The sequence below is a fragment of the Rattus rattus genome, chromosome 2 (genome assembly GCF_011064425.1).
Source record: "Rattus rattus isolate New Zealand chromosome 2, Rrattus_CSIRO_v1, whole genome shotgun sequence".
Taxonomy (NCBI): domain Eukaryota; kingdom Metazoa; phylum Chordata; class Mammalia; order Rodentia; family Muridae; genus Rattus; species Rattus rattus.
In genome coordinates, this window is record NC_046155.1 from 29,469,903 (window position 1) to 29,492,651 (window position 22,749).

The window sequence follows — 22,749 nt, forward strand, 5'->3', positions numbered from 1 at the left end:
TACCCCAGGCCTTGCAGTCTTGCCGAAGAGACAATGTAAAAATTCATTTAAAATGCTCATTTAATTAAATCAACCGCATTCATTAAAAAAAAAAAGCATTTGAAACCATTCATCGGTGTGTTAGATTATGAGCGTTTAGGATGATGCCTGGGGACATTGAGAAGATGGTGAATTCTGAACAGATGAGGTTTGATTTGGATACGGTTTGTCCCCACAAATAGTCTCCAATGTGGTGGTGTGGGTGAGATGGAACCTTTAACAGATGGTGACTGGCCCTGAGGAAGAGTTGATGGGTTTCTGTGGGAAGTGAATCAGGTCATAGAGCTACCGTGGGAAGCTGGTCTCATTCTCCTTGGCTGGGATTAACCCATATCATGGATGTTCTAATGAGATCTCAGGTTCCTTCATTACCTCTTCCTCTATGATCCCTTCTGCACACTGCTCTCTGCACGCACATGGGCTCCCTCCCCGTGAGGCTGCTCACCATGCTTTGATGCCCATCAGAGGCCGTTGCCATGGTTGTGGAGTGCCAACGTGGACTCTGAAGCCTCCGAAAGCACAAGCTAAAGAAACCCCCTTTCCTTGTAAAATAACCATCCTAAAATATGACCTGAAAGTGAACCCTAGGAGTCCTTCCCAGAGGACAGCAGTCTGCAGCATGGAGAAGACGCCAACCCTGGATGGCACAGAAAGTGACTTCCTCCAGAGCGTTTGTTATGGTCAGGGGGAAATCAAGCAGCAGGGCCCCTGTGCTGGATAATCTGGCAATTTCTATCAGATTACAAGTGACCTAGCATTTCTCCTGCTGAAGTCCCTCACCTGTGCAAATTGTCACACACACAAGCTTACCCATTGCACCTCTATTCGTAACGGCCAGACATTAAAAAATTCACTTGTAAGTGAATTTTGGCGTAACAGAGGTGGGACTTTTTTGGGCCAGTAATTTGGGGCCTTTGTTGAGTCTTGAAATCCCCTAAAACCGGGCTTTCCCTCTCGTTTTAGTATCTTGCTTTCTTCCTGGGAACTCTGTCTGTCTTCTTTGATATTAGCTCTCCAGACTTCAAAAACATAACGCGGATGGCTTAGCAAGCTTGAACTCACTTACCAATGCAAAGGTCTATGAAACCAAATAAAATTATCTCTTTCTAGGACACTGGAGGTGTTGAAGACTTCAAAAATAATTCTAATAATAGAGACATTTAGGGAAAAAATGGGGCGGGGGGGAGTACAAACAGACAAAAAGTTTACCTATTTTACAAGCCAGAACTCCAACTACTGATTGTCAAGGAAAAAAACCTGTCTGCATTGAGAAACCTAGCTGTACTTGGGAAGGTCAGGAGGTTGCTTTAACACCCACGACCTCAGTCATGTCTTCAGCCATGACCCCAGAGGCTCACCTGACTTCCCTGAACCTGTTTTCATACGGTGAATGGAGTCAGGACTACCCTCTTGATATCTAAGTGCCCAGCAGACTGCTTGGCTCCAGGAAACCCATATATTGGTATTGCTGACTTCAGGAAATGGCCTATTAAATTATTTTAAGATCCATATTCTATCCACCCAGATTATCACTGCTATGGAAGACTTAAAGACTAGCTTTAAAAGTATTAAGTTTAAAAAATGGTTTAAAAAAGTTTTTAAGATTTGCTGATTTTATAATTCGGATATGAATGTTTTGCTCGTGGGAATGTAAATTTCCCACAGGCATTGCTGGTACCCACAGAGGTCAGGAGATGATCTTATAACCCCTGAGTTACCTCTCCACCCATCCCCAAAGTGTTCAGCTTTTACGCCTGTCTTTAATTAGCACATACGCTAATTAACATTGTGCCCGACCGAAGAGCTAAATCGATACACATTGATTTTGGAGTTTTCATGATGTCAAAATTGAACTGGAATTTCTTTTCAATTCGTGCATTTACATTTCTGGCATCAACTTCTTTAAAGACATTTGGGCCTTTTGTGCCAGCAAGTGCTGAATTACTGCAAACTTAGGCTGGATGACATATTTAGGGTGATTCCTTAAATGTTGAGTTTAAGGTAAAGCATGTTTCGTTTTGGTTTTAGGAAAGACATCATTCTTTATTTCATAACAGAGAGCTTTCTATCAGCTATATCCCTCTTTCCACTCCAGGAGTCAAATATCAGTCGATTATCACGTCAAACAGAAAAACGGCATAACCACGACCCCGCTGCTGTCAAATTGGATTGGGGTCTGTACACAATAAGTAATAAATTAACATTTTTAGACATCCACCCTCAAGAACATGAAGGCTGAAATGCACTCAGGTTTCTGGGAATAGCTCCTCTTCGTACAAAAACTGAACAACACAAAACTGTCAAAAATAAATCATGGAAGTCTACAGTCACTTACTTGTCCCTCTGTGTCACGACTGGGCCATGAACTTCCTGAGGAGACCTTGCTGCATAGCTCCCTCCCTGCTGGTCCCTTAGAAGCAGTCTGGTTCGTCAAATCAACTGTCACAAGATGGAGGTGCTTGTGCCCAATTGTGTCCAAGTGGCCCCTTATTTCACTGAATAATGACCCTAAAGCCACTCTTAATGGTGGTGGTGGAAATTGAGATATACCAAAAAGAAGCCATACTATGCTACCTTTTAAGCAAAAGTGCAAACATTTTGACTCAATAAGGAAAAAAAATCATATCCCGAGGCTGCTGAGATCTGCAACGCAGTAACAGATTTTAAGAAAGAGAAACTATTCCTATAATTTTACTATGGTATATAACAATAATTATTCCGTTTTCACACTTTAATCTTTCTGTGTAGAATTTATAAATTAACATTAATATATTATTATATTATGCCATATATTTTATTATATATATAATCTCAAGTGTTAATTTATATATGTCACATATACACACACACACACACACACACACACACGTGTGTGGAGAAAACAAAGGATATGAAAGGCTCAGGACTACCTACTATCAAGCTTCCACAGGAGTCTTGGAATGCAGCCCATAGATAAAAGGTCTAAGGGTCTGGGGAGATGGCTCATAGTTAAAAGCATGTACTGCCCTTGTGTACCAGTTTACGACTGCCTATAACTCCAGCCTCAGAGAAGTCGGCTGCTTCTGCTGGCCTCTGCAGGCACCTGCACTCGAGTGCACATACCCCAACATAGACACACATACATACACATCATCAAAAACAAAATAAATCTAAAAGAAGAAAGACACCAAAGATAGACTGTCTATGTTCACGATTTTGTAGTAATCCTTAAGAGATCCGGGATACCAGTCCTTCGTCAGACCCATGAACTGAGAATGTCTCCCTCTGCAATTGCTAATGGGCTGTCTGTTACCGTTACCTCTCTTCGTGAAGTTACTCCATGAACAGAAGTTCACTGTGTTTATTACAACCTGTCAGCCTGTTCCCGATAGCTAGCACTATTTTTGCATCCAGTGGCAAACATATTTTGCTTACTCAAATTCCATGAAGAATTATTTCCCCTTTTCTTCTAAACTTGCTGTTGTTTCACATTTAGATGAAATCCTTCCAGAATCAGAGTCAGTTTGGTTTTTTTTGTGTGCATATGAGACAGGGATCAAATCACACTTTTGTATGTAGTTCTGGTTGTCCTTGTACCGTTTACTGTGTTGAAAAATATCACTTTCCCACTTTACTGCAGTACCAAAGGACAAATAAATATTAATTATTTGTTTATAGATTGTTTTGTCTATTATGATGACCAACTCGTTTATTTTTGTGTCTAGAAAATTCTAGGAGAGCAGTACTAGTGAGTTTTAACTTCGCCTCTCTGGGACTTGGATGACATTTAAGGCTATGATACTTTCAATTGTAGCCATAGACACGCCGTGACACCCAGTAAGGGCGTGAGCTTGTGGTTTGTTACATGAAGCAGAGGATGACCTGTCTCTCCCTCCCTCTCCCTGTCTCTCCCTGCCCTTCTCCCTGTCTCTCTGTCTCTCCCTGTCTCTCTGTCTCTCCCTGTCTCTCTGTTTTGTTGACTTCATGCCCACATTCTCTCCAAGTTTTTATTCAGCCTTCATCCTTCTCTATGTGTTTGCCTCTCCATAAGAATAAATCATTATCCATTAATCATTTATCTGTTGGATATCTCTCTTCTTTGTGCATTTTAAAAGCAACAGAAAGTAGATTACATCATATTTCTTTTTTTTTTTTTTTTAGATATCACACCTATGTAACTTTCAATGAATTTTTTTCTACTATAAATGTGGTGGCTTTGGGTTTTAACAAATCATCATCTACTCTTTCTCTAGAGCTGCTAGGTATTTGAGATCTGGAAGAAGTGGTTTTTATTCCAATGTGGCAATCACCATAAGGCAGTCTGCCATGTCAGTTGCAACTTAAACACCGATAGGTGTGTTTGTAAACTGTATTTTCCTAAAATGTCTTCACACACACCCTCAGTGCTACAGGAGACCACGTGGTTTCATAGTAGAGTCACATGGAAACACCCAAGGTGAATTTCTTGTTCTCTTGGCCTCACACTGGCTTTCTGACTGGGCTGTAACTTGCTGAGAGCACATTGTGCTGAAACCATGGGAGTGAGCTCCATCCCACGGCCACTCTGAACCAAGCTGTTGATTTGACTTTTCTAAGGCGTATATGGATTACCAGATGAATGAAAAAGAGAAATAAAGGGAGAAAATGGCTGCTTCTAAGGGACTCAGGTTTTTATTAGAGATATAAGAAAGAGCTCAGGCAGAAGCAGATACTTGGGAGAGTCCAGAGTGAACAAGACTGGCAAACTGGGCCATGTGAGGAGATGGGGGAGGTGAGAGGGAGCACCAGAAGCCAAGAGGGCAGGAGCTGGGGAACCAAGAGACTGAAAGGGCAAGAGACTCAAAAAGACCTGTGTAGCCCGAGCAGCTGGGGGAAGGGCAGCCCTGCCCAGTTCCTGAGGTTAGGGGGTGGAGTGTACCAGCCATGAGGACCGTGTAACAGGCAGTGTAACAGGCAGGGACTGAGGAATGCTGGGAGAACCTGGTGGCCAGCATCAACTTTGATGTAATTAGCACCTCAGCTATTTGTCCTGGCTTTGAGACCTAACAGCTAGAAGTAAGGATCTACCCTGTAACCAGATGAGACCATCTTCCACTGACCTACATGGAAAAGGACATCTGAACAAAGTCACTGTTTTGTCCCTATGGATAATGGGGTCTGACTGTATAGAACAATGATGTCATCTCCAGATCCTAACAGCCTTGTTATAGATAATTGTAGCCAGCTCCTAACTAGTTTCTGCTTCCTGGTTTTAGTTCTATCTTTTCAGTATCTATAAGGTCAGCAGTGTCCTTAAAGACATTTCTGTCATCGTAGCATCTTCTTGGTCAGGGAGCCCAGATGGTTTTATTGACTAAAAGATAAAGCCCCGACATCATGGCCTCTCTTTTTAAGATTTCCATAAGCAGACACTAGCCTGTCCTTTATTCTTCCTTCTTTCTTATGACAGGTTGGGCAAACAGTTCCTGTTGAGGGTCAGACAGGGAATATTCAAGTTTGAAGGCCATATGGTCTCTTGTCATTAATGCTCAATTCATGCAAAGCAGACACACATACTATGCCAGTCAGTCTCCGGTCACTGTCACAAAAATACTGAAAGAGAAAAATCAACATAAGGAAGAAAACTTTATTTCACAGATTGAGAGATTTTGAGAAACTTTGTTTCCCAGTTTTAGTACTTTTGGTTTCATTGTTTCTGGGACTGTAGTGAGAAACCGCACTGTAGCAGAAGGCTTGGTACTGGAAAGGAAAGGAGAGGGTAAAAACACACCCTCTAAAGGAGTAACTCCAGAGACACGCTCCCTCCAAATAGGCCTCTACTTTCTACGTTTCAGTGGATAGCCCAGCAAGTATAGACAAAGCTTTCAATCCATGAGCCTGTGAGGGGGATAGACAGGATTTCCCTCTTGTTAAGTAGTCTTAAGTCTAATTAGAGAGTTTGTGGTTACCACCAACGTGTGAGTGCTACTATTGTCTCACTAGGAATTTTGTACCATGATGGTCATTGCCGTGGGTCATAGGACAGGTTGCTTTTTGTAAGTTTATCAACTAGACCAATCAACTAATTCATATACCAGAGCTTTCCCTAGGGCTGTTTCTTAGCATTTCTAGGCTATGTTATTTGAATCAATTTTACTAACTAGATAAAAGGCATATTTCTACACCTCAACGATCATGCAAATCATTAATCTGGGTTCTTCACTCTTGCCCCCAGGTGGTCATCCTACTCATGAAATCTTATCTCTGACCCCTCCCACTTCTAAAAAATAACTGACGCCAAACGAATGCACTCACAGGCAGCAATTGAGATTATAGATAGGCCCACATATACCAAATGCTGTCAGAAGAACGATCTGTCGGAGGCCTGGAACCTTCCATGCCAATTTCCCAAGGAAACACAAAGCTGTTAGAAAGACTAAAGGCTATTATTTATTTAGTTCATTTTTAAAAACCTCTATCATCAAACAACGTAACAGAACTCTATGACAGATGAGTGGAATGAGCAGGAACCACAGTTAGATCTGATTTGAACCAGGACTGTGCTATTGCTTCTCTCTCTAAACTTGGAGGATATATTTCTTAACTTGTGTGTTGATTTCCTCACATATGTATTGGAGCCAAAGACAGTATCTGAGTAGAAGAATTACCAGGCTAATGACATGAGTTAATACATGTAAAAACATTGGTTTGAGTATATATAAGTTGGCAAAATAATATTTATGTTCTGTCACACATGAAATAAAATTCACACGAGCAAACAGAGTAAACACACTCACCTAGGTAAGCAATGGCACTGGGTAGTCATTCAAAGACCCAGATCTGGTTCCTTTAACACAGGGGTGTTAGCTTTCTTAGGAGTGTTCCACATAACTGTTTGGACTGAAAGCATGGGAAATCTGAGCGAAAGATTTTTAACAAGGTTAGGGAACCCAGAATTTCTTCGGGTTGCATTGGTTGACCGTCACATGACAGGATGTGTACAGGACGGTCCTCTGAGCCAAATTTCCATCATCCTCACCAGTTCAGCAACGCCTGCTTGCACAAGATCGCCACAGCTGGGTTTGTTGGCTGTTGACATTCTCTCACAGGAGGAGGTGTGGGGAGGGTCATAAGACTCTCACCTGAGTCTCTAGCCACCTCCCAACCAGTTGAACGCAATTCTGTTCTAATCGGTCATGAATTCAAGGAAGGACTAGAATATAGGAGCTAGGTATCAGGGGGGGGGGCTCCATCTTCTGGTCCTGGGGAGTCATCCACACTGGGTTCAGACATTCCAGCAGGGTTGCTTTAAAGCCCTTTCAGGCCTTTAACTCCTTCCTCACTCACTGCTCTGCAAACAACCTTAATACACCTATTAGTTCCTCCAGAGTGAATGCTAATGATATTGTATCACTGTTTGTTGTTGGGAGTTTAGAAAGAGGGGTAGATGCTTGTGTCTCCTCCCAAAGGAATTTTAGCATCGCCTGGCAGAACCTCATTCCCAGGGAAGCTGAAAAACAGTCTAGTAGCCCAGGAGAAAGTGTATGTGGATGTAAAGTGAGGGCAAGGTGGGGTATCAAAACTGACTCTTTATCGCTCAGTAGTTATGTAAAGCCTATAGTAAGTTGTGATAGTTATAGAATTTAGGATATATTGAGTCTTTTTTAATACGTTTTTAAACATTTTTAAATGTGTGTTATTGTTTTATATGTATGAGAATTTCCAGAATGTATTTCTGTGCAGCTTTTGTACGCAGTGCCTATTGGAGCCCCTGAGACTAGAGTTACAGAAGGTTCTGAGGGAGGATGTGGTTGCTGGGAATTGAACCCGAGTCCTCTGAAAGGGCAGCCAGTGTTCTTAACTGCTGAATCATCTCTCCACCCTCAAAACAAAATTTTAAAGTGATTCTATTCTCTATAGTAGGGCTACTAATGAAGAATCCCTTAATTTTATTACTTTACTATTTTTAATTTTCTAGGAAATTTTTTTTGTCCTAAAACCAAAATACTGGTTTGTTTCTTCAAGTGATGGATTGCTTTACTTTGGCCCTAAATCTTGGAAATATTGTCAGGATTGGCTTAGAAAGACGAAATAACTTCCTTCTTTCATTCAAGTAACATTTATGGGACACTTATTAGATGTCAAGCTTCCAGCGAGATGCTGAGAACAAAGAAGGAATATTCCAGAGGGATCAAAGAATAAGGCTTCTGGTCTCCTGTGACACACATTCTAGGTAGGAGAATGACTGGGCAGATAAATAACAGAAAAACATGAGCAACCATGCCAGGGCGGAACACTAATCAATAAGGGGCCACACCAATGGGTGGCAGAATTGAAAGCCAACTAGGGTAGGTGGGACAGGGGTTTCTTGAAATGGGCTTTCTATTCCAAACCTGATGAAGCCATAGCCAAGAAGTACAAGATTCGTCAAAACACTAATAAAGCGGAGTTTAGTCTACCAAGTTCAAGGAAAGGAAGTGTGAGACCAGAGAGTGACAGCCGTCGGAGTGAGAGACGCAAGGTGAGCGTCTTAAAGCTCACCGTGCTGTCTCCAAGGCCGGTAGCTCAGTTTCAGTCTCAGTGCAGTGGGCAGAATTTGAAAGTTTTTATGTAGGCGCGTTACCAGCAGGGCTGTGAGCCTGGTTCTAGAAGAAGCGTTTCATGGGCTGTGGAAGCAGGAAGTAGCTGGTGTTGAGGGTCATAGCTTGGAAAAAGGTAGGCAACCTTGGTGAGCTCATGGATCCTGACAGCGAGCTTGTCCTTCTGCTGCAGACTCTGTTTATAGCCCTTTCCGGTCTGCATTCCTTTTTTTTCTTTTTTCTTTTTTGTTTTACAGGATATAGATCCTTGTAAATGGGTTAAGTTCTTCCTGAATCCTAGAACAAAGCAATCATCATTTCACGATACAGCCCGGAAAGACCAGGTCCTGTTTTTGGGTGAGTTGATCTAAAGATTTAAGCAGTAAAGATCACTGGGACTGTGAAGGAAATGGTTCTCCATAAATTCTAAATTGCCACAAAAATTTGGATGCATTTAGACCATGGAGCCGAGAAAAAAAAAATTCTTCCTTGATACTTGCCTAGTTTATGTGAAAGGGAGACATCGGGAAAGTCTGTGGAGAGGTTTGGGAAAGCTCAGGTTTGGTAATTGTGAAACCATCAACCAAGGGCGAGTGTGGAACGGTGAGGTAAGGCAGGAGGCTACTTCCTCAAATGTCAAGACAATTCTGAGAATGCTCTGGTTTGAACTTCAGGTTACTGGAAATGGAATGCATGAATGTGCATGCATCATGCACATCTATCAGAAAGGGGAGGGAACGAACATTTTCTTTCCTCCTTTCTTTCTTTCTGTCTGTCTGTCTGTCTGTCTGTCTTTTCTTTCTTTCTTTCCTTCTTCCTTTTTTCTTTTCTTTTTCTTTCTTTCTTTTTTTTGAGTTTAAACACCATGTCTAGACAATAAAAAAATCTCTTGATAGGAGAAAGGTCTGTTGGCTACCAGTGTGGGCATGGCCACTGTACCTGTAAGAGCAGGGAACTGCAGCCCCTCTCTAGAATAGCCATCCCTCCACCTAGAACAGTCTTCTCTGGGTTCATTGCACGACAGCTTTTTGACTTTATCCTTTGTTACCTTCGCGTCTCTTCATTTTGTTTAAAAACCTTACTTTTATGTCTCCTTTGAAAATTCCATACATGTATACATTGCGTTTCATCCTAGCCGTCCACCGCCACATCTCTCCGACCACCTTACCCACCACACGCTATCTGCACCCCGACTTTGCTGTTGTTGTCGTCAGTCCTGAGTCCAACTGGTGTTGCCCATGTAGTGACATCATCATCCATTCCGGTGTGAGCACTCCACCACCAGCTGTGGCTAGAACTTGGCCCTCTCTTGGCAGCCATCAACTACTGGTAGCTCAATCACCAAGGTGGCATTTTGACAGGCTCGCTCTTGTATAGGTTTTGTACAGGCAACCACAGCTCTTGTGGGTTGATATGTTGCTTTGTTTTAAAGGTAGGATCATACGCTATAGCCAAGGATGGCCTAAAACTCATATATATATACATATATATATACATATATGTGTGTGTGTGTCTGTGTGTGTGTCGCTAGGCTTGAACTATCAACAATTGGGACTTACACTATAGATGAGGCTGGCTTAGAACTTACTACGTATTGCAGGCTGAGCTTGAACTATCAGCCACCCTCTAGTTTCAGCGTCCCAAGTGCTGGCGTTACAAACGTGAGCCATCGTAACGAGCGTCATTCTCAGCACATCACGTCAAGGAGCCCCTGACTCTTACATACCTCATTTGACCCAATTGGTTTCCGGAGTAATGAGGTCATAAGTTGACCTTGGGCATGTGTCCCATATTGCTTATTAAACCAGATTACTTTCTCACACTCTTGGACAATGAAATCTGTGCAAATTTTGTGTCCGTGATACCGAAAATGGGCACCGGCAGAAGACATTAGCAGCGTGCCTCTCTGGGTTGTGAAGTCGTTCGCTTATGAAGAGAAGGTAGTCGAAGCAGGAAGCAGAAAGGAAAGGAGCTAGAGCTGACAGAGAATGAAGCAGCCATGCCCTTTCTACAATCCTCCTTCAGATGCAAAGCACCCGCATGTCAGGCAGAACTTCCAATTCACCTGCTTGTCACATCCCCTCTATTCCTCTCCTGGGCGCTACTCTATCCCCTTGTTTGAGCAGTTTTGAGAAGGGATGCTTTTTGTCGTTTTCGTTTTGAAGAGGAGCAATGGTGAGTGAGAGCCACCCAGACTTCTCTCATCTTGCAGCCTTCAACAGGCCCATCCCTGGGTACCAGTTTCCGTACTTGGAAAATGGGAGTGAGGGTGCTGTCTGTCCGGGTTGTGACAGCAGAATGGTGGATATGTTCAAAGCAGGTGGAACTGTCTAGCAGTGTTTTCTCCTCTGCAGAGCTTAGTCTGTGTTTCTGATTTTCTTTTTAGGAATGGCAGCAAGTGGCAACTGGTGACCCCACTGCTTTGTGATGGCCCCTGCTCTGTGATGGTCCCTGCTAGATCTCCGTGGTGGTGGTAGTGCTTAGGTGGGAGGCAGGAGGAAGCCGGGGAGACATGCTGGCCTTGGGTTGGAAGGCCCAAGCTTTTAATCCCCTTCCCCACCAGGCCAAGCTGACCAGGCCTTCATAGTCATTCCCCAGCCAGTCATGTTCTCCCTGCTCCATATCATCTTTCTCTACTCTCTGGCCCATAGAAGCCAATGCAGCTTCCAGCTACCACTCCTGCTTGTGACCTTACACCCTGCGGTTTCATTTATTAAAGATATGCAGAGTCACCATCAGAAGAGTTTCGGGCCTGTGGAAATTTATCCCAAGTTTGTTGAGGGTAAAATACCCTGGGGATTGAACCCTTAAAAAGTTCCTCAAAAATGACATGACATTTTTCGGCCAATTAAACTTCCCTAACGTCTTCCTAGAAATGGCAGAAATTCTGAGAAGTTGTAAGGCACCAGAGGCCGGCAAGATCACTAGATTCTCCACGCTCGGCCTTGAAGAGCATCCACCTTTATTAAGGGCATGTTTAAAACCCGTGGGCAGGAACAGCCTCCAGACATTGGCCCACCCACACACTGGCCATCAGCCGGCAGGTGCCACAGCCACAGCCTTACCTGTCCCATCCCTCCAGCTGCCAAGGCAGTCTGTACACGCAGCCTGACCAGATGGAGTGGAAGAAAGTCAGAACAGCTTGTGCAGTGTTTCCAACTGCCATTGTTTCATTAGGCACCATGTCAGAGGCAAATCAAAGGGTCATGACTCATAGTAGATTAAATAAATTATGGTGTTGCCAGACAAGAGCACCCCTGTCAGCCTCTACCACTTGTAGGGCCTGCATTAGCTCACAGGGATATATGCCCACATTGTATTACTTCACTGAAGCGCCTTTCAGCATAGTGCCACCTATTTATGGATATGTCCGGATAGGCACAGAGTGCCTGCCAGCCATGCCTGCCAAAGGCCAGAGAGCAATTATCTGGAGGTTTACTCTTTACTCTCTTCTTTACAATGTACTTTTTTTTGTATCTTAAAATATTTTTTACAACGATATTGTGTCATTTTGTCCCCAAGGTGTGTGGGGGGGGTGCTAAACTTTAAATTTTAAAATTTGAATTAAGTAAATGAACTAAAGTCACTCCCATTTGAGAGATGTGATCTGGGTTGGTTGCCCCACAAGACTGAAAGCGCATAGAGTACTTCTCGTGTGCCAGCCAACCCCTGTCTGAGGATCCTTCCGGGATCTACTCACGTTACAGTAGCTCCAGGAGGCAAGTCTTTTATGGTCCTCGTTGACCGATGATAAAATGGGCACTTAGAGAAGTCATCAGTCTAACATCTCTGGGTGATAAGGGGTGGAACAGAGCTCCATCTGGTCGAAGGCCTGCTTCCGGAGCAACGGCCACAAGGCTGTGTCTTCGGCTTGCAGCAGCATCAGTTCAATTGTTCTGCTGCCTGGGGCACGGAAGAGACTGAGAGCTGAGCAGGAGCTAGGGCACGGGGTGAGGAGAAGGCAGAAGAGAAGGCTGTGGATTCAAACTGACCATCCTGGGGGTCCTGGGGGGTCCTGCGGGCCTCCTGTTCCCTCAGCTCCTCCCAGTTGTGTTTCCTCCTTCGTTAGCAGGGCATGTTTTCAGGCGCTCCATTCGGAATGTTGGTTGCTATAGATACCTCCTGGTAGTGAGTCATGGGTGCCACTTCAGTCCCTGACTGTCTCCACTAATACCTTGTTCCAGGCCAAGATGTAGGGGGAAGAGGGAGCCCTATGTGAGGGAAGTCCTGAGAGAACGTGGACTTCAACATGGACTTAACTCGTCAAGGACTCAAGACAAGTCGGCCCATAGGAAACGGGCTTGGCTTTCCTCAGGAGTTCAGAAACGAGTGCAATGATAAGCGTCCGCAGCCTCTTCCTCCTAGATGGTTACAGCCTGAGGCTGCTCATCTACAGAGACCCTCTACCAGACTAGCTAGCCCCTCCCCCTGTGCTGTGTGCCATAAAGGTGCCTCACCTTCCAGGCAGCGGCCATAGTGGTGGATTAGAGGACCCACCCGATCCCAGCTTCACTGTACGTGTAAGTCTGTGTATCCGTTCTTCATTCCCTGGCTGCCCTTAGCCAGGGTTCTGAAACCCAAGCTGAGCCCATCACCACACGGAGAGACACAGACGACAGGGTCTCTGGGTAGGCCAGTTGTCCCAGCAGGCTGGAAGATAAGTATCCCTGTCCCTCACCACCCTGTGGCAACTCTGTTCATTTGTCATTGTCCCATTGGGCCTAATAAGCCCTTGAGGCTGACACATGCCTCGTGAACACCTGTATCCCCACTCTGTGGAGAAGAACACTCAGCGAGCTTCCTCTGTTGAGTAAAGGAGCCTTGCGATTGTGGAACAGCAGTTGAGGTAGCATTTGTGAATTAGGTCACAGAATTTTAATCTTTTTCTGTTTTCTACTTACCTGGCTCAGAAGTCTGATGCCAAGAAGTTGCTGATTTTAAAAAAAATTAAAATTAATTACACTCCATATGTAAAACCACAGGCCTGGCCTACTATCCTTATACAGCTGTTTCTACCTTTAATATTAATAAACAAGAGAAAGTCTACCGTGCTATTTTGAGCCTGGAAAGGTGTTATCACAAATAACAGTAAGATTATCCTGTCTTTGGTGAAGTATCTTTGGAACCCTCACTCAGAACAAGTCTTCTGATTCAAACAAAGACGATGCAGATACAAAATAGAAACACTGTATTTGTTCACACAAACCCTCACAGGTTCTGGTTGGTGTGTTTTAGATTTTTGAGACAAGTCTCACTAGGTAGCCCAGGCTAGCCTTGAACTTGCCAAGTAGCCTGAGCTGGCCTTATCCTTGTGATCCACTTGCATTTGACTCTAAAGGGCCAGAAACTCCATTTTTGAGCCACTTCTGTTGATAAGAATCCCAGCTGCATGTCTCAGTGTTATCCAGATTTAACATGATGGCCGGTACACAGGAAACAAAGCTAAGTCCTCTCACAGAGCAAAAATGTTCTTGGCATGACTATCCTAAGTCAATGTCTCCATCATGGTGCATGCACTCGCCAATATCTGCTTGATGGAACACCACAATTCCACAATTGCCATGGGGTCCTCTTTTCTGCAGTCTTGGGTAGACTTTGCTGCACCCTAAACCCCAAAGGAACGTCTGCTGTGGAATAAACCACTATTCCCTGGTACTGAGATGTGTTTTCAGTGATTCCCCCCAGACTGGATTTCAACACATGGTTTCCGTACAAGAAGGACTGCTCTGCTCCAGGCTTTATTCACACTTTATACTTGGCATAGGGCACAAAATAATCCAGAGCTATAATGTGCAATTGGAATGTGTGGGTCTTAGTAAACTTTCCAAAACACGTCCCCAGGGGCACCAGCTTATCTCTGGAGACATTGGTGGCCAGCTGCAGGGTCGTCTCACTCACATAGTACACTCGGCCGTTGTGCAGCCGGAAACAGTAGGTGCCGTCCGGTCTGTCCACCAGGAGTTGTAGATTCTCTCCGATGTATTTAGCAATCTTCTCAAACATTACCTTCTTCAGTCAAAGACCTCATTTTTTCCACTAGCTTGGTTCTGAAGTTGCTAATTTTTAACATGTCCCTTAAACTGGAGGGGCCTTTGGGCCCTATTTTATACTAGATACTCAAGTGTAGAACTTCTAGGTGTTCTATGTTCAATATAGGCTATAATTCACAAAGCACAAAGCAGTCAGGCCACACAACTAGAGAGGGGTGAAGACTGGCTTCTGTCTGGAGCTGTCCACACTAATTTCCATCCGGCTCCCTCCTTGTGAGTTCCTGTAGCTTTGAAGAACAGGCCTGTTATTAAGTCTGCCGCCTACATCCACGGGAGAGCTGGGGGCTTCACTAGATTCTCTCATTCCTGAAGTCTTTTCCTCCTGCTGATCCCAAGACCAGCCTAACTCGGCATGGAGCTGGAAGGTGAAGGCTTTTTCACCCGTGTCTGATCTAACCCAGACCTACTTGTGAAAAAGGTCATAGATACACATAAACATTCACGCAAAGCCGAGGCTGTGACTATAGCCCAGAGTATGGAAGGGATGGGGCCAGGATCAGGCTGTAGCCAGAGCAGTCTTTCTCATCTGCTGCTACTTCAGTCTTTCAACTAGAGATGGATAAAGGGGAGGGGGGAAGGGAAGGGGAGAGGGGGAGGGGGGAGGGAGACAGAGACAGAGAGACAGAGAGACAGAGAGACAGAGAGACAGAGACAGAGAGCAGAGACAGAGAGAGACAGAGACAGAGAGAAAGAGAGACAGAGACAAAGAGACACACACACACACACACAGAGAGACAGAGAGAGAGAGAGAGAGAGAGAGAGAGAGAGAGAGAGAGAGAGAGAGAGAGAGACTCATTATGAGTGCAGGGGCTGCTGCTTCCAGGCCCTTCTCACACAATCAGAAATTTAGGGTGACTCGATTCACTGAAATATTTTCTTTTTTCTTTCTTTTTTTTTTTTTCAGAGCTGGGGACCGAACCCAGGGCCTTGCGCTTGCTAGGCAAGCGCTCTACCACTGAGCTAAATCCCCAACCCCGAAATATTTTCTTTCAACTGCCACTAATCTGTCACACTCTCCTAACCTGTTGGGTAGAGACCATCACCACACCCCAGCCTGAGCCTTTCCCCTCCAGGCCACTTGCTATGTTTTGACCTAGTCTCATGTGCTCTAGCAGCTCTTGGGATAGAATTCACACAAGCCCCAGTTCACTCACGAAAGTGCTTTTACTGTTCCACACAGTGGAACCTGGATGACAACCACACTGCAAACATTTTCATCCAAAAAATGAAGCCACACGCCTTTTAACTGCCTCCCCTGATGCTTCCCTGTATTAAGCTGTGGAACGATCCTCTGTCTCCGTGTGAGTTTGTCTACTCTGGATACTTCATGGATACGGGGTTATATAAAACAGTCTGGCACCTGGCTTCTTTGCCGTAGAATGCTCACTGGTATCTCACTGTGTCGTATCACATCATATGCCGGGGTGGCATCTGTTTCGAGGACTTGACCGTATTCCACTGTGTGGAGCACCGTGTTTAGTACTTTTTGGTACTGATGTTTAGTACTGGTACTGTTTCTGGGTATTTAGGTTGTTTCCATTTTGGACCATGGTGAATAATGCCTTTATGAACACTGACGTAGACTGTGAACCTATGTTTTCACTTCTCTTGTCATGAATACATTGCCACACGTAGAGTCCCAGGTCATACTGGAACCCTGTGCTACGGTTTGAGGAACTGACAGAGTCAGTTCCATTTAAAATTCCAATCCTGTATCTTCTCAACTCATGCCTCTTCCCAAAGCAAGGCAAGCTTCTAGCTGTTCTACCTCCGAGCAGAAAACAGACATGGCTGCCTTACCCTGGTTCCAACTGTAATCAGTGGCCTTCAAGCCCTGTCTTCCTATGCCACAGGTGTCCCATGATCCAGGCCTGGGAGCAAAGGTGTTCCCAGTTCTTTCATTGCCATGAATAGCCCCATCTCCCTTTACAAGCATGGGCAGGGTGGTAAACCTCCCACCTTTAGAAATGTCAGGCACCAAACCTTTGTAATGCACCATCAATACATCCAGCATCCAGCACCCAGCACCCAGCATCCAGCACCCAGCACCCAGCACCCAGTACCCGGCACCCAGCACCCAGCACTCAGCACCCACCATCCAGCACCTGGCACCCAGCACCCAGCATCCAGCACCCAGCACCCAGCATCCAGCACCCAGCACCCACCACCCAGTACCCGGCACCCAGCACCCAGCACTCAGCACCCAGCATCCAGCACCTGGCACCCAGCATCCAGCACCCAGCACTCAGCACCCAGCATCCAGCACCTGGCACCCAGCACCTGGCACCCAGCACCCAGCACCCAGCACCCAGCACCCAGCACCCAGCATCCAGCACTCCTTTCTTCTGTCCAGAAAGAGGGGGAAAGGGTAGCACATGTCTTCTCTAGTTTCCTAGAAACTTCTATCTGTCACATGAGTCCCCTCCTCTATTTTTCATTGTTTCAGTCTAGGAGACAAATTTCATTACTCCCTGACTTCCTGCTTGACCTCTGACTCCCTGCTCTGAAGAGGCCTTTCTGGGGGAGGCAGGTCTGACTTAAATTTGACACTTTGGAATTCAGTCATTTATCTTTTAGCCAGGAGCCAGCACTGTAGGATTGTCATACAGGTGAAGGCAGGTACAGGATAGAACGAGGCCTGTCATTGGATGAGAAGAAAGGATGGGTGGGAGAAAAGTTTGAGGGAAGAGGAGGAGACTGGAACGGGAGAGACAGGAGAAGAAGCCTCAGAGAGAACATGGAGGCTGATGTTAAGATTCCACTCTGTGTATTTAGAGATTGTTATGAATGTTCTTTTTTTTTTTTTTTTTTTTTTTTTTTTTTTTTATTAACTTGAATATTTCTTATATACATTTCGAGTGTTATTCCTTTTCCGGTTTCGGGCAAACATCCCCCTCCCTCCTCCCCTTCCTTATGGGTGTTCCCCTCCCCACCCTCCCCCTATTGCCGCCCTCCCCCCAACTGTCTAGTTCACTGGGGGGTCAGTCTTAGCAGGACCCAGGGCTTCCCCTTCCACTGGTGCTCTTACTAGGATATTCATTGCTAGTTATGAATGTTCTTAAGGGATGGATGTGTGCAGGGCTTTGTATGTCTAGATGGGCAATTATATCTTATCAATTGGATCAGAGGTTATTGTGTAGTGTGTTCTTTCATGTAGCGATTTAAGTTTAAGAGCGTGTGTGGCGGCTGGAGACACGGGGCCTCCGTGGATTTGGGATGTGTGTTTCTGGCAAGATATCTACCAGGTATCTTTGGGCATTGTGGTGCCAGATCTAGTGGAGGTAAAAGACCTTTTTTTTTTTTTATATAATTTTACATCAACATAGCACCTTAGTTATTCTCTGTTCACCGTGCAGAGGGGGTGAAGTTGGAGCAGGAAGCACTTCATGAGTGCCCCATGAAGCACCACATTTTTTTACTTTTAGAGCTCTTGTCTGTGAATGAGCCATCCTCATTTGGTCCTGGAATGAACATCTCAGCTACGTTGGACAGAGCTTCAGTCTACCCTCCCTCCTCCTCACCTCACGATCAGGCCTCCTTCAGTGGAGATCTGATGGAATTCCAAGCCACTGTGTATTCAGAAACAGACTGGCCTACAGTTCCTGGCTGTAATGCAAGAGGCCAGATTTCAGGCAGATTTCCAGGTGTGAACCTCTGTCTTTTCCCTGTGCCCAGCTGCGTATGTCCTTCTTTCTACACACAAGTCCCCATGCTCCAGAGGAGGCTAGCCATTGCTCCATTTTATCAGGTTCCAGATGAACCCACACCTGAATCTTGGTTATGGACTTGGGGTCCTAGAGCAACTGCTGGCTCCTCACAGGTCTCATGGCTTGCCCAGCTCCTGCCCGTTGGTTGTGTCTCCAAAGCCAGGCCCATCAGAGTAGGCAGATTGTTTCAGATCTACATGAGCTGGGATAGCCCCAGCTGACTTAGCACCTGCTGTATGACGAATACCGTTCTGGGTGGCTGACATAAACATTTCACAGTGTGTCCTGTTTGTTGGTGGCACCAAGTTCCATACACTGTACAGCATTTTCGCAACAGTGAGTTTACAATGAACTGTCTTAGGGAAGGACAGAAATGGGCGTGACATAGCCTCTCTCTGCATTAACCTGACAAACAATATAATCGGTCTTCAGCTTTTCTCCGTACATAGTGTAAGCCCTGGTAGTTTTGTACACTAATGAGGTCACTATTATGCATATTATAATGGTGTATTTTCTGACCTAGTTTGTTGTTTTCCATTACCAAGTGAATGCATACCCATGTGGGAAGGGTCTACTCTCCTCTCTGTCTCTCTGTTTGTCTCCCTGCCTCTCTGTCTCTGTCTCTCTGTGTCTATGACTGTATCTGTCTCTTTGTCTCTGTCTCTGTCTTTCCTTGTCAGAGACCTTTGGGAACAAAGAAAAGAGCTTATGAGTGTTTCTAACTGAAGAGCTTTCACAGTTATGTGTACTTTAATAAATAATTAAAGACACAGGAGTCCTTTGCTAAGTTCTTAAAATGTTTTCTTGGTTTTGTTTGGTATCTAACCATAATCTCCATCACTCTTTTTTTTTTCTTTTCTTTTTTTTGGAGCTGGGGACCGAACCCAAGGCCTTGCGCTTGCTAGGCAAGCGCTCTACCACTGAGCTAAATCCGCAACCCCACTCTTTTTTTTTTTTTAAGTTACTTCTATATATTTAAACGAGTAGTGTGGGTTCACAGCAGGCAGAAAATACAATATAATGTGGAAAAAAGAGCAACTGCATACCAACCACAAAGCCACCTCCATGTCCCCACCCCCAGACACTCTGTGGAGGCTTCCACAGCTGCCCCTCTAACATTTTTTTTTTTGTAGCTGAGGCAGACACTCCTTTCTGGAATCATTCCTTTTTGCTTGAGGTAGAGAGTAAAATAACAGTTTTTTTTTTAACATGTTTAAAGCATGCCAACAAGTAAGAAAGAACGGCCCTGCAAACCAGGGGTCAGAGAATCAGGGAAGCAAAAAGCAGAGAGCAGGAAAAGCCAAGAGCTGTCTGAGTGTGCAGACCTAAATCCCTTACACCCCCACCCCCTCCCCAACCAGGGTGCAAGGAGAAGTCTTGCCCTCCACATCTGCACTTACCTTAGGCTTTATTTTCATGACCTTGTTTGAATCTTGCCCTGCTCAGCTTCGTGGAATGGTGGGGCCTCATAGGCCTGAGTTCAAATCTAGCCATGCAGCTAAGAAAGCAGTGCTGTGTTGTGTGCTGTACTTCAGCCATTCCCTCTTGTGTGGAAGGGGCTCGAGGATTTCTAGATTAGATGTGAAAACGAGCTAAGACACGGTAGGGAATTAGTGCCCCACCCCAGGTCAAACCCACCTAGATGCTGTAGAGAATCAATGCCCACCCCTCGCCTTCTCATCCCCAACCCAGGTCACATGCCAGACTTCTGAGTTTCCTTGGAATTAGGAATTTAGGGTGGACATTAATCCAATGGCTGATGCCTTTACAGAGACGGGAAAGGGACAGAGATAGAAAGACAAGGGACAGGGCTATGTGAAGATGGGGGTGGGGCTGTACAAAGCAGGAGATGGCCAGTATTGCCAAGTGGCTACCTGGTGGGGTGCTGTGGAGAGGTTGGAAGTGTTCTTGTTTTATTTATTCTCTCTCTCTCTCTCTCTCTCTCTCTCTCTCTCTCTCTCTCTCTCTCTCTTTCTGTGTGTGTGTGTGTGTGCGTGTGTGTGCATACATGCATGTGAGCACACCTTCGTGTGGATGCACTTGTGCTCGTGAATATGGAGACCCGAGGTTAAGGCTGAGAAGCCCCCTCAATGGCTCTTCCACCTTATCCAACAGGAGGCCTCTCAGTCAGACCCGGAGCTCATGATGTGGCTAGTCCCGCTAGCCAGCCTGCTATGGGGACCAGGGGTACAGCTAAAGGGTAACCGACAAGGTCAGTGATGCCAGGGTGCCTGGCAGGCGTGTGGCTTGAGAGAGGCTGCAGATAAAGCAGAACTGTTGAAAGCAAAACCAAAACTTGCTTCCAGGCAGCACGGCCAGTTCCTCAGAAACCATTCTGGTTTGAATTATACCCTGCACCCCCTCTTTTTCTTTTGAACGAGAAGACAGCTTCAAGGATCGCAACCACATCTTTTGTTCCCCCTTGTTGGTTATATCCTAATGTCAAATGTGGTCATACCTTTGTGGCACCCTCCTGTCTTCCAACCAGAGGGGATGCACTGACTGCTCCTGTTGTGGACAGGTTTGGTTGGTGGTGTAATTGGCTTCTGGGGAACCTGATACAAAGAGTGACTATGTGTAGCCTTTTCTCTGTGTCTTTGTCTGAGGAGTTGTGTTGAGTCCTGATGTGGGTACCGAGTACAGTGAGAACTTCTCTTACCTTCTGGGTTTGTGCTGTAGAGATGGGTGAGTGTGCCACGGTGGGGGAATGGCGGGCACACTTTTTAAAATCACATTCTGTCTGAGGAATTGTGCTTACAGTGCAGTTCTTTCTACCTTCCAAATACCAGGGTTTTCCAGTGGTTTTTATTCTGGGTGAACCTCTTTATGAGGTAAAGAACTTTCTGCACTGTAGAGAAAACTGTTCTTGTTTTGGGATTAAATTTTTTTTTTTATTAACATTGTTGACATCAAAGGACAACTTTGTGGAATCGGTCCTGTCTTTCTGCCTGTGCAGTGTAAGAATGGGACTCAGGCTTAGAAGGCCTTGGCCTTTACCACCAAGCCATCTCAACAGCCCCCCCCCCAAAAAAAACCCATTCTTGACATTGCCTCCCTCAGAGTTTTGGAGTTAACAGTTTAAAACTTTGAGAAACTATTTTCCTACACCTGACATCTGTGAGTGCTTATCCTTTTGGACAGCAGCCAATATTCCCATCTGGCCTGTGTTTACAAAGCAAGGCTGTCAGAGTACACCATTAGAGAAAGAAACAACTGTTTAAACGATGCTATTCCATGGATCTAAACATTTTTCTTTTTCTTCATTTCTTTAACGTTAAAATTATAATAATTATATCATCCCTGCCCCCATTCTTTTCCCACAATCCTTCATGTCTTCTTCCTCCCTCTTTCAAATTCAGGGACTTTTTTTTTTTTTTCATTAGCTATTGCTACATATATTTCTGAATACAACCTGCTCCGTTTGTGTAATTTTACTCATATGCATGATTTCAGAGCTGGCCATTTGGTGTTGGATAACCAATGGCACGCTCTTCCCTGCAGAAGACTGTTTCTCTCAGTTTCTGCACTCCTTAGATGCCTGAAGTTCATTGTGTAGGGCTGAACCCTTGACGGCTTCCTCCTTTCTCCTTTGGCGTGTGTTTTGTTATTGTCCTCCTTCAGTTTGCGTTTTGGTAGTCACGTTGCTGAGACTTTATGGGTGTAAATCCAGACATTCCTAGGAAATAGTCGCACAGCAAACTCCCTGATCCTCCGGCTTTTATGACCTTTCCGGTCCATCTTCTCCGCCTTCCAAGCATGCGGTCCCATGAGTGATGGACATTGCTCTTGCAATGAGAACCTGCTCTATTACCTTTGTAGCCTGAGCTCTTGCCATCGATAGCTCTCTTCTGTGTCTGATGCTTCCGGGCGTCTCCTCTGCTGTCTTTATCTGCAAGCCTCTACACTGACTTGGAATGCCTGCCTGCAGATTGTAAGTCCTGAGTCCATTGTGCAGTGCATGACTATGGTAGCTATTCCTGTTCGTCAACTTGACTCCATTGGGAGTTAATCAGAACCCTAAAATGGAGGGACTTCTGCTTACTTTGAAGTGGGAAGATCTACTTCTAATTCAGATCTTTGAGGTAGGAAGGGACACCTTTAATCCAGATCTTTAATTCAGATCAAAACTGGGCCATGCCTTCTGTTAGAAGCCTACACATGGACATGAAGAAGGAAACTATTATCCCTGTCGCTTGCTCTCACCTCTGCTGGAAACCCATATAAGAACATGGAAGAAGGAAGTTTTGCTTTATGATAGTTTGCTCTCGCCTTGTTAGCAATCGTAATTCTTCACTGGTGTTAGGGCTTACTTCCTCAGGATTCCAAGGTGTACTAGAAACCAGCCAAGTCAAGCAGACTTGTGACAAGATTCACAGAGACATTCCATTCTTAGCCAGACATTGTTGGATTAGCTGG

General features: G+C 45.0%; 1 protein-coding gene and 1 pseudogene across 1 annotated transcript in view; one reads left to right on the plus strand and one right to left on the minus strand.

Annotated features, from left to right (window-relative positions):
- Positions 1-14,056: 14,056 nt before the first annotated feature.
- Positions 14,057-14,579, minus strand: LOC116893049 (annotated as a pseudogene).
- Positions 14,580-20,735: 6,156 nt separating this feature from the next.
- Pdcd1lg2 (programmed cell death 1 ligand 2) overlaps positions 20,736-22,749 on the plus strand; it is a 65,023-nt gene continuing 63,009 nt past the window's right edge. The window contains exon 1 of the mRNA XM_032895467.1: positions 20,736-20,959. The gene's annotated coding sequence lies outside the window, so the exon portion shown is untranslated. The remainder of the gene's footprint in view (positions 20,960-22,749) is intronic.